This window comes from Rhinichthys klamathensis, unplaced genomic scaffold (assembly GCF_029890125.1).
Source record: "Rhinichthys klamathensis goyatoka isolate OS25496 unplaced genomic scaffold, OSU_Roscu_1.1 h1tg000828l_1, whole genome shotgun sequence".
NCBI classification, from domain to species: Eukaryota; Metazoa; Chordata; class Actinopteri; order Cypriniformes; family Leuciscidae; genus Rhinichthys; species Rhinichthys klamathensis.
The window spans coordinates 77,501-92,911 of record NW_026607210.1 but is presented as its reverse complement, the minus strand read 5'-3'; the positions used below and the strand labels follow the sequence as shown (position 1 = coordinate 92,911).

The 15,411-nt window shown below is 45.5% G+C and overlaps 1 protein-coding gene and 1 long non-coding RNA gene across 2 annotated transcripts in view; both read left to right on the top strand.

Moving 5' to 3' along the window:
* The window catches only part of LOC130078180 (tetratricopeptide repeat protein 24), a 58,878-nt gene that overhangs the window by 29,549 nt on the left and 13,918 nt on the right, over positions 1 to 15,411 (top strand). The window lies entirely within an intron of this gene.
* On the top strand, positions 76 to 1,574 carry LOC130078186 (uncharacterized). Its single transcript, XR_008805901.1, has 2 exons — positions 76 to 313; positions 1,031 to 1,574. It is a non-coding gene; the product is annotated as an uncharacterized LOC130078186 (long non-coding RNA).

The window sequence follows — 15,411 nt, the reverse complement described above, 5'->3', positions numbered from 1 at the left end:
AACTGTGAGCTGTCTTGGGCTGGTTGTTGGATGCCAGACTGGTCCACAAACTGGGAGTTGTCTTGGGCTGGTTGTTGGATGCCAGACTGGTCCACAAACTGTAAGCTAGCTTGGGCTGGTTGTTGGATGCCAGACTGGTCCACAAACTGTGAGCTAGCTTGGGCTGGTTGTTGGATGCCAGACTGGTCCACAGACTGTGAGCTGGCTTGGGCTAACAGCAGGCTACCTGACAGTTCAACAGATTGTGAGCTGGCTTGGGATGGTTGTTGGATTCTAGACTGGTCCACAGACTGAGAGCTGGCTTGGGCTGATTGTAGGTCACTGGGCTGGTCCACAGACTGGTAACGGGCTTGTGCTGACTGAAGACCGCTGGGCAAGGATAGAGACAGGTATCTGGCTTGGGCTGATTGCAGACCGCTGGGCTGGGACACAGGCTGGTACCTGGATTGGGCTGACTGCAGACCGCTGGGCTGGGACACAGACTGGTACCTGGCTTGGGCTGACTGCAGACCGCTGGGCCGGGACAAAGACTGGTAGCGGGCTTGTCCTGACTGCAGACCGCTGGGCTGAGACACAGACTGGTACCTGGCTTGGGCTGACTGCAAGCCACTGAGCTGTGACAGAGACTGGTAGCTGGGTTGGCCTGATTGCAGACTGCTTAGCTGGTCCATAGACTGGTAACGGGCCTGCGCTGACTGCGGACCGCTTGGCCGGGACACAGACTGGTAGCGGGCTTGTCCTGACTGTAGACCACTGGGCCGGGACACAGACTGGTAGCGGGCCTGTACTGTCTGCAGACCGCTGGGCCGGGACAAAGACTGGTAGCGGGCTTGTACTGTCTGCAGACCACTGGGGCCATTCACTGATTGGGAGCCAGTTTGTGTAGGTTTTTGGAAACCAAGCTGTGGCACAAACTGGTAGCTGGCTTGTGCTGATGGTAGGCCAGACTGTGAGCTGGATTGGGCTGGTCGTTGGATGCCAGACTGGTCCACAAACTGTGAGCTAGCTTGGGCTGGTTGTTGGATGCCAGACTGGTCCACAGACTGTGAGCTGGCTTGGGCTGACAGCAGACTACCTGACAGTTCAACAGATTGTGAGCTGGCTTGGGCTGGTTGTTGGATGCCAGACTGGTCCACAGACTGTGAGCTGGCTTGGGCTGACAGCAGACTACCTGACAGTTCAACAGATTGTGAGCTGGCTTGGGCTGGTTGTTGGATGCCAGACTGGTCCACAGACTGAGAGCTGGCTTGGGCTGATTGTAGGCCACTGGACTGGTCCACAGATTGCGATACAGCTTGTTCAGAGTTCTGGCTGCTGGCTTGAGATGACTGTTGGAGGCTGGGCCGGGCCACAAGTTGGTATCTTGCCTGTGCTAGCTGCACACCACTAGGCTGAACTGTTGAACCATCACGTGACTGCACTAGTTGCTGGCCACTCAGTAATGGCACAAGTCCATATCCAAAGCTGGCTTGCCCTAACTGATACCTGGGTTGTGAGGACTCATTTCTCTGCTGCAAAGGCTTGACCAAAAAGGTAGAACTTGACATCTGGACTGGCCTGTTACCAGAAAATAACTTGGAAACAACTTGAAGTCTACTTCTCTGAGGCTTGACAATTGGCTGCACTGCAGACTGGTAGCTGCCTTCCACTAGTTGGCCACTGGACTGGGAGCTGTTCTGCACTATTTGCTGGCTACTAGACACCACAGACTCATTACTAGACTGTACTACAGTTTGATAGTTGAGCGGTGTTGGCTCAGGTAGAGACTCAATGTGCATACTTGTACCCATTGCAGTGGCCCCAGAACCAGAAACGAGACTGCCACTACCAGCTGAAGATATCAGAGATCCTTGAAGTTCACTACTAGCATCAGAGTCAGAACCAGAAGAGCCATTTTGAGGACTATAGCTTACACTGCTATACACACCCTTAACTTGTGCAGCACTGTAAGTGTTACTCCTTGACCTTTGAGGACTGGTGGGATTTGATACATCAGCACCATTCCAGCTGTAGGAACTTCGTGGCTTCACATCCTGCATGGGGAAACCAGCCTCATAGTACAGAGGATAACCACTCCTGACAAAGCCACCAACTAGAAGAAAATAAAAAAGGGAAAGAAAGAATCAAACAGACGTGCTAGCAAACATGAATTTTAGAACTTGCCTGGATAAACCTTACCACTTCCAAAATGGTCACAGACACAAAGACTGAGAAGTGCCAAAGAAAAACTGTAGAAAAAAAAAAAAAACCTTGTTAGATGAATGCCACTTGTTAACAAATGCCAAATACTACAATTTATCATCATACCTTAAGAGTCGGCTAGTGGTACCCTCCATGGCCAAACAAAAATACAACAACTAACCACCTCAACAACACCAGTAAAAAGTCAAACAAAACATACTTGACCTCCAACACATATTAGTGTTGCCTGACGGGACTTTTTATAGTGCCAGCAACTGCCATTTACCAATTGTTTCTTGACAATCAGTTGTCATGGGAACATGTAATACTCAATTATTAGGTTCAGGTGTTACAACTATCATGACAGCTGCCATTTCATTAAAGATAGTTGCTTTTTTTATATTATGATTACTGGACAAAAAGACAGCACACAAAATACTTTTTGGGGATTAATTAAAATACTTTATGTTTTTATTCAGTGAGAATACATTTTAGCATTTAAGGAAGCAGTAGAATGCTCACTGTTCAAAATCTTAGCATTGATTTGGTCAAGCAGCCATATATATTTTTATATCAAAATCTATTTCGTTCAATGATAACAGATGTTATAAATGTTTTTTCTTGCAAATTTGTACTTATGGCTTTATGTTGTTAACCAATCAACAGATTTGTTTGGAGTATCTTTAAGAGTTGCAAAACTCATTATTATCTGCAATTCTCAAATGCGAAAATACAAATATTTTTTCGTCTTTATTGAAACTGTTTGAAAACTAGAGCACACTGGTAATTTTATTTCAGATTTGTCATGAATAAATACACGTCAACATAAAAATCTGGCAGGACTATTCCTGTTAGCTTTCCTGTGGTGAAAGCTGTGTTCAGATGAGACCCTCATCAGGTTTTTTCCTTTTCTTTTTTGTATTCAGCTGAATGGACAACTTTATTTTATAACAAAAAGACCAGGTCTTAATAGGAAATATATGAACACACAGGGCTCAACACTAAGGAGCTTATAAATAAATATTTGAATAAATAACATTAAATACACTTATGAGCAAATTACAAGTAATAGCCCAAATAAACACATTAGAACAAAGATACAAATGAAATAAACAGATTTCAGGTATAGGCTGAAATTCATGGTAAAATACTTTAACAGTATTTAGGTACAAAATACTATAGTAAAGACTAATGTATATAATTTATACATTAAAGCTAATGTTGTTATTCAGTCATAATAATTCGTTACATTTATATAGCGCTTTTTCTGGGACCTCATGAGCAGAGTTGAGCAGAGTTTTAGGCTACTTTCACTTTAAGGGACAGAGAACCATGAACTGGACATTAACTACTACAACATATTTCTTAAGAATATTAATACAATTTACCATGCTTATGAAGCGTTCATAAGGGGCTTTCTTTTCTTTTTGAGGTTGGTTGGAGGCCCTCCCTACTAGAACCGCTGGTAGGGGACCCCAAGCAGCCGCCTACCTGTGCCTCTATGTTAAGACCGCCACCCATAATGTTAATGCATTGGGTCAGTTGGTCATTCAAACAGTCGACCACATGAGCGTTTACACTACGGAAGCAATCTAGTCAAATGCATTCGACTACCTCTGGAATTTGTTGAAAGTGAATAAGCTCAAAACATTTTAGACACCTTTACACCCATTTTTAGCATACACTTTTTTGATCTGATCAACCAAAACTTATCTCCAGGTGTAAAAGTAGGAGAGAACAAAGCAGATTATGTTAAACAAAGATGAGGTCATGCTAATGAAGTACAAACAACACTAAGACTCCCAGTAGACACTTGAGGTTACAGGTTTGTTTATTTTTTCAAAAACAAAAGCAAACATTAAATGAAGAAAACAAGGCAGAGTATACAGCTATGACTTCACTTGATGCAGCAACCTCAATATGCCTGGAGATAAATGCTTATTTTGAGTAGTCCGAGAGTGCAGAGGTGGTGGATCTTGAAAGCCAGGCTGGACAGACTGCATCAGACTCATAGCTTGAAGTGGTATTTTACTGGGTTGCTCCAAAGGTTTGGCACCAAGACTGGAAAGAGACATGTAACTTGACTGCTCTGGCTTAGGAAAGACCTGGAATCTAGACTGCCGGGACACAGACTGGTAGCTGGTTTGGGCTGACTGCAGACCGCTGGGCCATGACACAGACTGGTGGTGGGCTTGGACTGACTGCAGACCGCTGGGCCGTGACACAGACTGGTGGTGGGCTTGTACTGTCTGCAGACCACTGGGCCCATTGACTGATTGGGAGCCAGTTTGTGTAGGTTTTTGGAAACCAAGCTGGGACACAGACTGGTAGCTGGTTTGGGCTGATTGCAGACCACTGGGCTGGGACACAGACTGGTACCTGGCTTGGGCTGACTGCAGACCACTGGGCTGGGACAGAGACTGGTACCTGGCTTGGGCTGACTGCAGACCGCTGGGCCGTGACGCAGACTGGTGGTGGGCTTGTACTGTCTGCAGACCACTGGGCCCATTGACTGATTGGGAGCCAGTTTGTGTAGGTTTTTGGAAACCAAGCTGGGACACAGACTGGTAGCTGGTTTGGGCTGATTGCAGACCACTGGGCTGGGACACAGACTGGTACCTGGCTTGGGCTGACTGCAGACCACTGGGCTGGGACAGAGACTGGTACCTGGCTTGGGCTGACTGCAGACCGCTGGGCCGTGACACAGACTGGTAGTGGGCTTGTACTGTCTGCAGACCACTGGGCCCATTGACTGATTGGGAGCCAGTTTGTGTAGGTTTTTGGAAACCAAGCTGGGACACAGACTGGTACCTGGTTTGTGCTGATTGCAAACTGCTAGGCTGGTAACGGGCTTGTGTTGACTGTAGACTGCTGGGCCGTGAAACAGACTGGTAACGGGCTTGTACTGTCTGCAGACCACTGGGCCCATTCACCGATTGGGAGCCAGTTTGTGTGGGTTTTTGGAATCCAAGCTGGGACACAGACTGGTAGCGGGCTTGGCCTGATTGGAGATGGCTTAGCTGGTCCATAGACTGGTAACGGGCTTGGGCTGACTGCAGAACACTGGGCTGGGACACAGACTGGTACCTGGCTTGGGCTGACTGCAGACCACTGGGCTGGGACACAGACTGGTACCTGGCTTGGGCTGACTGCAGACCACTGGGCTGGGACACAGACTGGTACCTGGCTTGGGCTGACTGCAGACCACTGGGCTGGGACACAGACTGGTACCTGGCTTGGGCTGACTGCAGACCACTGGGCTGGGAAACACACTGGTACCTGGCTTGGGCTGACTGCAGACCGCTGGGCCGTGACACAGACTGGTAGTGGGCTTGTACTGTCTGCAGACCACTGGGCCCATTGACTGATTGGGAGCCAGTTTGTTTAGGTTTTTGGAGTCCAAGCTGGGACATAGACTGGTAGCGGGCTTGGCCTGATTGGAGACCGCTTAGCTGGTCCATAGACGGGTAACGGGCTTGTCCTGACTGCAGACCGCTGGGCCGGGACACAGACTGGTAGCGGGCCTGTACTGTCTGCAGACCGCTGGGCCGGGACAAAGACTGGTAGCGAGCTTGTACTGTCTGCAGACCACTGGGGCCATTCACTGATTGGGAGCCAGTTTGTGTATGTTTTTGGAAACCAAGCTGGGGCACAAACTGGTAGCTGGCTTGTGCTGGTGGCAGGCCAGACTGTGAGCTGGATTGGGCTGGTTGTTGGATGCCAGACTGGTCCACAAACTGTGAGCTGGCTTGGGCTGGTTGTTGGATGCCAGACTGGTCCACAAACTGTGAGCTAACTTGGGCTGGTTGTTGGATGCCAGACTGGTCCACAAACTGTGAGCTAACTTGGGCTGGTTGTTGGATGCCAGACTGGTCCACAAACTGGGAGCTGTCTTGGGCTGGTTGTTGGATGCCAGACTGGTCCACAAACTGGGAGCTGTCTTGGGCTGGTTGTTGGATGCCAGACTGGTCCACAAACTGTAAGCTAGCTTGGGCTGGTTGTTGGATGCTAGACTGGTCCACAAACTGTGAGCTGGCTTGGGCTGACAGCAGACTACCTGACAGTTCAACAGATTGTGAGCTGGCTTGGGCTGGTTGTTGGATGCCAGACTGGTCCACAGACTGTGAGCTGGCTTGGGCTGACAGCAGACTACCTGACAGTTCAACAGATTGTGAGCTGGCTTGGGCTGGTTGTTGGATGCCAGACTGGTCCACAGACTGTGAGCTGGCTTGGGCTGATTGTAGGCCACTGGACTGGTCCACAGATTGCGATACAGCTTGTTCAGAGTTCTGGCTGCTGGCTTGAGATGACTGTTGGAGGCTGGGCTGGGCCACAAGTTGGTATCTTGCCTGTGCTAGCTGCACACCACTAGGCTGAACTGTTGAACCATCACGTGACTGTACTAGTTGCTGGCCACTCAGTGATGGCACAAGTCCATATCCAAAGCTGGCTTGCCCTAACTGATACCTGGGTTGTGAGGACTCATTTCTCTGCTGCAAAGGCTTGACCAAAAAGGTAGAACTTGACATCTGGACTGGCCTGTTACCAGAAAATAACTTGGAAACAACTTGAAGTCTACTTCTCTGAGGCTTGACAATGGGCTGCACTGCAGACTGGTAGCTGCCTTCCACTAGTTGGCCACTGGACTGGGAGCTGTTCTGCACTATTTGCTGGCTACTAGACACCACAGACTCATTACTAGACTGTACTACAGTTTGATAGTTGAGCGGTGTTGGCTCAGGTAGAGACTCAATGTGCATACTTGTACCCATTGCAGTGGTCACAGAACCAGAAACGAGACTGCCACTACCAGCTGAAGATATCAGAGATCCTTGAAGTTGACTACTAGCATCAGAGTCAGAACCAGAAGAGCCATTTTGAGGACTATAGCTTACACTGCTATACACACCCTTAACTTGTGCAGCACTGTAAGTGTTACTCCTTGACCTTTGAGGACTGGTGGGATTTGATACATCAGCACCATTCCAGCTGTAGGAACTTCGTGGCTTCACATCCTGCATGGGGAAACCAGCCTCATAGTACAGAGGATAACCACTCCTGACAAAGCCACCAACTAGAAGAAAATAAAAAAGGGAAAGAAAGAATCAAACAGACGTGCTAGCAAACATGAATTTTAGAACTTGCCTGGATAAACCTTACCACTTCCAAAATGGTCACAGACACAAAGACTGAGAAGTGCCAAAGAAAAACTGTAGAAAAAAAAAAAAACCTTGTTAGATGAATGCCACTTGTTAACAAATGCCAAATACTACAATTTATCATCATACCTTAAGAGTCGGCTAGTGGTACCCTCCATGGCCAAACAAAAATACAACAACTAACCACCTCAACAACACCAGTAAAAAGTCAAACAAAACAAACTTGACCTCCAACACATATTAGTGTTGCCTGACGGGACTTTTTATAGTGCCAGCAACTGCCATTTACCAATTGTTTCTTGACAATCAGTTGTCATGGGAACATGTAATACTCAATTATTAGGTTCAGGTGTTACAACTATCATGACAGCTGCCATTTCATTAAAGATAGTTGCTTTTTTTGTATTATGATTACTGGACAAAAAGACAGCACACAAAATACTTTTTGGGGATTAATTAAAATACTTTATGTTTTTATTCAGTGAGAATACATTTTAGCATTTAAGGAAGCAGTAGAATGCTCACTGTTCAAAATCTTAGCATTGATTTGGTCAAGCAGCCATATATATTTTTATATTAAATTCTATTTCGTTCAATGATAACAGATGTTATAAATGTTTTTTCTTGCAAATTTGTACTTATGGCTTTATGTTGTTAACCAATCAACAGATTTGTTTGGAGTATCTTTAGGAGTTGCAAAACTCATTATTATCTGCAATTCTCAAATGCGAAAATACAAATATTTTTTCGTCTTTATTGAAACTGTTTGAAAACTAGAGCACACTGGTAATTTTATTTCAGATTTGTCATGAATAAATACACGTCAACATAAAAATCTGGCAGGACTATTCCTGTTAGCTTTCCTGTGGTGAAAGCTGTGTTCAGATGAGACCCTCATCAGGTTTTTTCCTTTTCTTTTTTGTATTCAGCTGAATGGACAACTTTATTTTATAACAAAAAGACCAGGTCTTAATAGGAAATATATGAACACACAGGGCTCAACACTAAGGAGCTTATAAATAAATAAATATTTGAATAAATAACATTAAATACACTTATGAGCAAATTACAAGTAATAGCCCAAATAAACACATTAGAACAAAGATACAAATGAAATAAACAGATTTCAGGTATAGGCTGAAATTCATGGTAAAATACTTTAACAGTATTTAGGTACAAAATACTATAGTAAAGATTAATGTATATAATTTATACATTAATGCTAAAGTTATTCAGTCATAATAATTCGTTACATTTATATAGCGCTTTTTCTGGGACCTCATGAGCAGAGTTGAGCAGAGTTTTAGGCTACTTTCACTTTAAGGGACAGAGAACCATGAACTGGACATTAACTACTACAACATATTTCTTAAGAATATTAATACAATTTACCATGCTTATGAAGCGTTCATAAGGGGCTTTCTTTTCTTTTTTCGGTTGGTTGGAGGCCCTCCCTACTAGAACCGCTGGTAGGGGACCCCAAGCAGCCGCCTACCTGTGCCTCTATGTTAAGACCGCCACCCATAATGTTAATGCATTGGGTCAGTTGGTCATTCGAACAGTCGACCACATGAGCGTTTACACTACGGAAGCAATCTAGTCAAATGCATTCGACTACCTCTGGAATTTGTTGAAAGTGAATAAGCTCAAAACATTTTAGACACCTTTACACCCATTTTTAGCATACACTTTTTTGATCTGATCAACCAAAACTTATCTCCAGGTGTAAAAGTAGGAGAGAACAAAGCAGATTATGTTAAACAAAGATGAGGTCATGCTAATGAAGTACAAACAACACTAAGACTCCCAGTAGACACTTGAGGTTACAGGTTTGTTTATTTTTTTCAAAAACAAAAGCAAACATTAAATGAAGAAAACAAGGCAGAGTATACAGCTATGACTTCACTTGATGCAGCAACCTCAATATGCCTGGAGATAAATGCTTATTTTGAGTAGTCCGAGACTGCAGAGGTGGTGGATCTTGAAAGCCAGGCTGGACAGACTGCATCAGACTCATAGCTTGAAGTGGTATTTTACTGGGTTGCTCCAAAGGTTTGGCGCCAAGACTGGAAAGAGACATGTAACTTGACTGCTCTGGCTTAGGAAAGACCTGGAATCTAGACTGCCGGGACACAGACTGGTACCTGGTTTGGGCTGATTGCAGACCACTGGGCTGGGACACAGACTGGTACCTGGCTTGGGCTGACTGCAGACCGCTGGGCCGTGACACAGACTGGTACCTGGCTTGTACTGTCTGCAGACCACTGGGCCCATTGACTGATTGGGAGCCAGTTTGTGTAGGTTTTTGGAATCCAAGCTGGGACACAGACTGGTAGCGGGCTTGGCCTGATTGGAGATCGCTGGGCCGGGACACAGACTGGTAGCGGGCCTGTACTGTCTGCAGACCGCTGGGCCGGGACAAAGACTGGTAGCGAGCTTGTACTGTCTGCAGACCACTGGGGCCATTCACTGATTGGGAGCCAGTTTGTGTATGTTTTTGGAAACCAAGCTGGGGCACAAACTGGTAGCTGGCTTGGGCTGGTTGTTGGATGCCAGACTGGTCCACAAACTGTGAGCTGGCTTGGGCTGGTTGTTGGATGCCAGACTGGTCCACAAACTGTGAGCTGGCTTGGGCTGGTTGTTGGATGCCAGACTGGTCGACAAACTGTGAGCTAACTTGGGCTGGTTGTTGGATGCCAGACTGGTCCACAAACTGTGAGCTAACTTGGGCTGGTTGTTGGATGCCAGACTGGTCCACAAACTGTGAGCTAACTTGGGCTGGTTGTTGGATGCCAGACTGGTCCACAAACTGTGAACTGTCTTGGGCTGGTTGTTGGATGCCAGACTGGTCCACAAACTGGGAGTTGTCTTGGGCTGGTTGTTGGATGCCAGACTGGTCCACAAACTGTGAGCTAGCTTGGGCTGGTTGTTGGATGCCAGACTGGTCCACAAACTGTGAGCTAACTTGGGCTGGTTGTTGGATGCCAGACTGGTCCACAAACTGTGAGCTAACTTGGGCTGGTTGTTGGATGCCAGACTGGTCCACAAACTGTGAGCTGTCTTGGGCTGGTTGTTGGATGCCAGACTGGTCCACAAACTGGGAGTTGTCTTGGGCTGGTTGTTGGATGCCAGACTGGTCCACAAACTGTGAGCTAGCTTGGGCTGGTTGTTGGATGCCAGACTGGTCCACAGACTGTGAGCTGGCTTGGGCTAACAGCAGGCTACCTGACAGTTCAACAGATTGTGAGCTGGCTTGGGATGGTTGTTGGATTCTAGACTGGTCCACAGACTGAGAGCTGGCTTGGGCTGATTGTAGGTCACTGGGCTGGTCCACAGACTGGTAACGGGCTTGTGCTGACTGAAGACCGCTGGGCAAGGATAGAGACAGGTATCTGGCTTGGGCTGATTGCAGACCGCTGGGCTGAGACACAGACTGGTAGCGGGCTTGGGCTGACTGCAGACCACTGGGCCGGGACAAAGACTGGTAGCGGGCTTGTCCTGACTGCAGACCGCTGGGCCAGGACAGAGACTGGTAGCGGGCTTGTCCTGACTGCAGACCGCTGGGCTGAGACACAGACTGGTACCTGGATTGGGCTGACTGCAGACCGCTGGGCCGGGACAAAGACTGGTAGCGGGCTTGTCCTGACTGCAGACCGCTGGGCCAGGACAGAGACTGGTAGCGGGCTTGTCCTGACTGCAGACCGCTGGGCTGAGACACAGACTGGTACCTGGCTTGGGCTGACTGCAAGCCACTGAGCTGGGACAGAGACTGGTTGCTGGGTTGGCCTGATTGCAGACTGCTTAGCTGGTCCATAGACTGGTAACGGGCCTGCGCTGACTGCGGACCGCTTGGCCGGGACACAGACTGGTAGCGGGCTTGTCCTGACTGCAGACCGCTTGGCCGGGACACAGACTGGTAGCGGGCTTGTCCTGACTGCAGACCGCTTGGCCGGGACACAGACTGGTAGCGGGCTTGTCCTGACTGCAGACCGCTTGGCCGGGACACAGACTGGTAGCGGGCTTGTCCTGACTGCAGACCGCTGGGCCAGGACACAGACTGGTAGCGGGCCTGTACTGTCTGCAGACCGCTGGGCCGGGACAAAGACTGGTAGCGGGCTTGTACTGTCTGCAGACCACTGGGGCCATTCACTGATTGGGAGCCAGTTTGTGTAGGTTTTTGGAAACCAAGCTGGGGCACAAACTGGTAGCTGGCTTGTGCTGATGGTAGGCCAGACTGTGAGCTGGATTGGGCTGGTCGTTGGATGCCAGACTGGTCCACAAACTGTGAGCTAGCTTGGGCTGGTTGTTGGATGCCAGACTGGTCCACAGACTGTGAGCTGGCTTGGGCTGACAGCAGACTACCTGACAGTTCAACAGATTGTGAGCTGGCTTGGGCTGGTTGTTAGATGCCAGACTGGTCCACAGACTGTGAGCTGGCTTGGGCTGACAGCAGACTACCTGACAGTTCAACAGATTGTGAGCTGGCTTGGGCTGGTTGTTGGATGCCAGACTGGTCCACAGACTGTGAGCTGGCTTGGGCTGACAGCAGGCTACCTGATGGTTCCACAGACTGAGAGCTGGCTTGGGCTGGTTGTTGGATGCCAGACTGGTCCACAGATTGCGATACAGCTTGTTCAGAGTTCTGGCTGCTGTCTTGAGATGACTGTTGGAGGCTGGGCTGGGCCACAAGTTGGTATCTTGCCTGTGCTAGCTGCACACCACTAGGCTGAACTGTTGAACCATCACGTGACTGCACTAGTTGCTGGCCACTCAGTAAAGGCACAAGTCCATATCCAAAGCTGGCTTGCCCTAACTGATACCTGGGTTGTGAGGACTCATTTCTCTGCTGCAAAGGCTTGACCAAAAAGGTAGAACTTGACATATGGACTGGCCTGTTACCAGAAAATAACTTGGAAACAACTTGAAGTCTACTTCTCTGAGGCTTGACAATGGGCTGCACTGCAGACTGGTAGCTGCCTTCCACTAGTTGGCCACTGGACTGGGAGCTGTTCTGCACTATTTGCTGGCTACTAGACACCACAGACTCATTACTAGACTGTACTACAGTTTGATAGTTGAGCGGTGTTGGCTCAGGTAGAGACTCAATGTGCATACTTGTACCCATTGCAGTGGCCCCAGAACCAGAAACGAGACTGCCACTACCAGCTGAAGATATCAGAGATCCTTGAAGTTCACTACTAGCATCAGAGTCAGAACCAGAAGAGCCATTTTGAGGACTATAGCTTACACTGCTATACACACCCTTAACTTGTGCAGCACTGTAAGTGTTACTCCTTGACCTTTGAGGACTGGTGGGATTTGATACATCAGCACCATTCCAGCTGTAGGAACTTCGTGGCTTCACATCCTGCATGGGGAAACCAGCCTCATAGTACAGAGGATAACCACTCCTGACAAAGCCACCAACTAGAAGAAAATAAAAAAGGGAAAGAAAGAATCAAACAGACGTGCTAGCAAACATGAATTTTAGAACTTGCCTGGATAAACCTTACCACTTCCAAAATGGTCACAGACACAAAGACTGAGAAGTGCCAAAGAAAAACTGTAGAAAAAAAAAAAAAACCTTGTTAGATGAATGCCACTTGTTAACAAATGCCAAATACTACAATTTATCATCATACCTTAAGAGTCGGCTAGTGGTACCCTCCATGGCCAAACAAAAATACAACAACTAACCACCTCAACAACACCAGTAAAAAGTCAAACAAAACATACTTGACCTCCAACACATATTAGTGTTGCCTGACGGGACTTTTTATAGTGCCAGCAACTGCCATTTACCAATTGTTTCTTGACAATCAGTTGTCATGGGAACATGTAATACTCAATTATTAGGTTCAGGTGTTACAACTATCATGACAGCTGCCATTTCATTAAAGATAGTTGCTTTTTTTATATTATGATTACTGGACAAAAAGACAGCACACAAAATACTTTTTGGGGATTAATTAAAATACTTTATGTTTTTATTCAGTGAGAATACATTTTAGCATTTAAGGAAGCAGTAGAATGCTCACTGTTCAAAATCTTAGCATTGATTTGGTCAAGCAGCCATATATATTTTTATATCAAAATCTATTTCGTTCAATGATAACAGATGTTATAAATGTTTTTTCTTGCAAATTTGTACTTATGGCTTTATGTTGTTAACCAATCAACAGATTTGTTTGGAGTATCTTTAAGAGTTGCAAAACTCATTATTATCTGCAATTCTCAAATGCGAAAATACAAATATTTTTTCGTCTTTATTGAAACTGTTTGAAAACTAGAGCACACTGGTAATTTTATTTCAGATTTGTCATGAATAAATACACGTCAACATAAAAATCTGGCAGGACTATTCCTGTTAGCTTTCCTGTGGTGAAAGCTGTGTTCAGATGAGACCCTCATCAGGTTTTTTCCTTTTCTTTTTTGTATTCAGCTGAATGGACAACTTTATTTTATAACAAAAAGACCAGGTCTTAATAGGAAATATATGAACACACAGGGCTCAACACTAAGGAGCTTATAAATAAATAAATATTTGAATAAATAACGTTAAATAAAGACACTTATGAGCAAATTACAAGTAATAGCCCAAATAAACACATTAGAACAAAAATACAAATGAAATAAACAGATTTCAGGTATAGGTCGAACAGTATTTAGGTACAAAATACTATAGTAAAGATTAATGTATATAATTTATACATTAAAGCTAAAGAAGTTATTCAGTCAGATTTGAGCAGAGTTTTAGGCTACTTTCACTTTAAGACCAAATGCATGGATCTGATTTTCTCCCAACTGTTTACGTTGATTAAGACTTTTTATTTTATCTCTGGGCTTAGGAGGATACTCGCCAAAACTGCCATTTTGACATCATTTCGAGTGTATTCATCCGTTTAAGCATGACAAGACACAAAAGAGACCTCAGTTCAGTAATGGAGCGCTGACGCACAGAAAACAGCGTGTGTGTACAAAATTTTCGCATCTTCTTGCAGGTGAACGGGTTAAAATCCTTTGAATGTTTATGAAGACCACTTTCATGTCCTAATACTGCTTTCTAGTTTCTAAATAACAAGTTGAATTTTGAAACCAACTGGCTGAAAACTATGATCTCCCTCAAAATCTGGAGTTGAATAAAATGCACCAATTTTGCAATCTGTCATTACTTGGTGTGAGGCCAGGGTGTAACCTCTTGAGCCTCAATTAAAAAAAAGTTACTCTGAGGTCCTTAGAGGACAAACATGTCCCTGTCATAAATATTTGAAGCTTTGGAGCACAGACTTAAGTTTGGTCTCATTTTAAAGAAGAACCTTGGCCGAATTTTGTTGAAGTAAAAAGCAAAAGTTAAAGGTTTAAGATAATGAAAATTACGTATGAACATTATTTTATATAAAATATATATTTAATAAAACTATGGGTAAGTTTCATTTTAAAAAGCAACATTTTAAACAAAAAGCTGAGAAAATTAATTTTTTGTCAAAGACTACGTCTGGATTTGATTCAGAATGATGATCAAAACAGATGGAGTAGATCGAGTCCATCAACACCCCCAAAGCTTCAGAGTCATTAACCCTTCCTGGGCCGACATTTCATTCTGTAACGTTAGGCAGTTTTGAACATATGTATGCCGTTAGATGTTTGATGATCGCTTTATTTTACATTTGCCCAAGCAATCTTCTATCACTTGTTACTGCGGCTTCTTTACCCCTGTTTTCATCAGGAGATTCTGTACTCTTTCCAAGATGTGTTACAGCGTCCCTACCGTGAAAACAGTGAACATATGGCTGGGTGGAAAATTCAGTCAATGGAAGGGAAAGAGTGAAGTAGATTTGAAATAAATTCCTATGTATACTAGCATTGGACTATCCTACAAAAAAAATCAGAATTAGGAACATACATTTTCCCTAATAATCAAACAATCCAAGTTTATGAAACAGTGAACCAGCAGCCAAGAATACTTTTCAGTACATCTCGATCAAAAATTGAGTACAAGTATAGGCCAAATATACTTAGACTTTTCTGTCAGTGATAAAGACTCCAGACTTGACTCGGACTCCAGCTTAAA